The sequence below is a fragment of the Octopus bimaculoides genome, chromosome 12 (assembly GCF_001194135.2).
Source record: "Octopus bimaculoides isolate UCB-OBI-ISO-001 chromosome 12, ASM119413v2, whole genome shotgun sequence".
Taxonomy (NCBI): Eukaryota; Metazoa; Mollusca; class Cephalopoda; order Octopoda; family Octopodidae; genus Octopus; species Octopus bimaculoides.
In genome coordinates, this window is record NC_068992.1 from 5,194,047 (window position 1) to 5,196,224 (window position 2,178).

Consider the following 2,178-nt stretch of genomic DNA (forward strand, 5'->3'; position numbering starts at 1 on the left):
ATATATATATATATATATATATATATATATATATATATAATTTTCCAAAATAGCTGAAAGAATGCATATTCATGAATTAGATAGAGTGATTATTGTGCAGCATAGTGTACGTTATATTGTTTCCGTCTCAAGGGAATGTAAAAAAAGTACCGTTTTCAAAATGAATTCTCATACAGATGAGAATGTATACTCATATATTCTCAATGTATCCATAACTTGCATGTATATAACACACATATATACGTACATACATGCATACACACTCATATATATGTACAATGTCAGCTGTTTATACTGGAGATTACTCCAATCTGGCCAGCCCCAAGGAAAAACTAATCTAAGAGCACTAGATTCCTTGGAAGAAAGAAGCGAATCTATACGAAAGCAAGGACGGAAAAAACGGTGAATTTGTACACAAATACAAATAACAGGAGGTTAACAACGGGTGTCTTTCGACTAAGGACGAATTAAATTAAGCTGGCGTGTCTGGAAGTAATGCTTTATGACAGTGACATAAGATTTGACAGGCACAGATTAGGAATATAGAAGTTGCACGGATGATAGTTGAACCAAAAAAGAAACGTCAGGTTTGGCCGAACACCGGTCCCGTGGGGAGGGAAGAGAGGGAGGTAGAAGCAGAGGGATAGAAGAATTGAGGAGAAGTGAGAAAAAAGGAAATGGACAGAGTGAAGTGAAAGAGGAAGGAAGGTGAGCATGAAGAGAAGGCCCGGAAATGTGAGATAGGGAGAACGAAAGAACGAAGAGTGGAACGAACCAAGTAAGTGTGAAGGGGCTGATAGAAAGAAGAAAAGTATGAAAGAATAGAAAGAATAGAAAGAATGATAGAGTCTACATACAAGTTACTGAATCGTAGTCAGTAATTACTTCTGAGATGCAAGCATTCTTTTAGGAAAGTGTTTAAATACTTCTCAAGTAAAGATTATTACGATGTAACCCATGTAGAGGCAAACAATGTCTATCGTCTCAGAAATCGTAGATTTGTTATAGTTAGTTTTAACTGTGTCACAATAAACTTCATTCGTTTTTTAACATTTTTCTTTTACTTCCTGTTCACTTGCTCATTATTTTGATTTGTGTGAATCTATTTACACATTACCATGTGTTATCCGTAATGGAAATACATCTTGACGTATCTCTGGCCTCTTCAGCTGTTAAGTTTGTAATCATCCTATTCGCTTGAATCCTTTAGGGGTACTCTAAGTATAAGTAGGGTCACTCTAAGTATAATATGTAGACATAAGGTATTTTATAGCAATCTCTATTTTCTTCTATATTAACCGCGTCTTCCTAAATTATACTTAGGACTATCAAAACTTTTATCCCTCAATTCGCTTCTCCAAAATGCACGGATGTAATGTTGGATGAAACTAAATAGATTCGTATGCCTTGGATGAATATATACAATCAACCTAAAAGCGACATCAAGAAATATGTATATGTTATATATACAATTTCGACATACAAATATAATACTTAAAGTGGCTTACACAATCCAACCTAAGGCACAAGACAACATCTTATGTATAAAATATTTAAAACGATAGGATTGACAAAGCCCAAAGCATTTAGACGTATGTTTGTTGAAACAAGAATAATCTCATGCTAAATAACAGCGACGAATCTGATTTGAAATGATGTAACAAAATCCTAATGATTTCATAATGAAATTAAGAATTACGATACTATTATAATTTCCATAATTATAGTAAGTTTCAAGTTTATATTTCAATGAATTCTATAGCAAATATAAGAACTCTGTAAAACATATGTTGCGAAATATAAAAGAAAAGAACGATGTTTAAATTATATTATGCGGTGCAGGTGAACTGAGGTTATAATTCCCTGTTCATTTTCGTTGCTCAATTCGTTAACATATATCTCGAAACTTGTGGCGATTTTCATTATTTCCTTTGACCCTTTATGTTGAAGCAATATAGTCCTTCATTTCCTCTATGTAACAGTAGATGAATAATATCTAGCGTAACACAGTCATTCAATCATGGACAAATCATATCATGCAGAGAATAATGTTGAAATGAACTACAAGTTAATAGAGCGCTGGAGCACTCTGGGGATAGAATGACAATAAAGCGAGCAATGAAGTGAACATTGCAATATATATATATATATATATATATTTATATATATATATATATA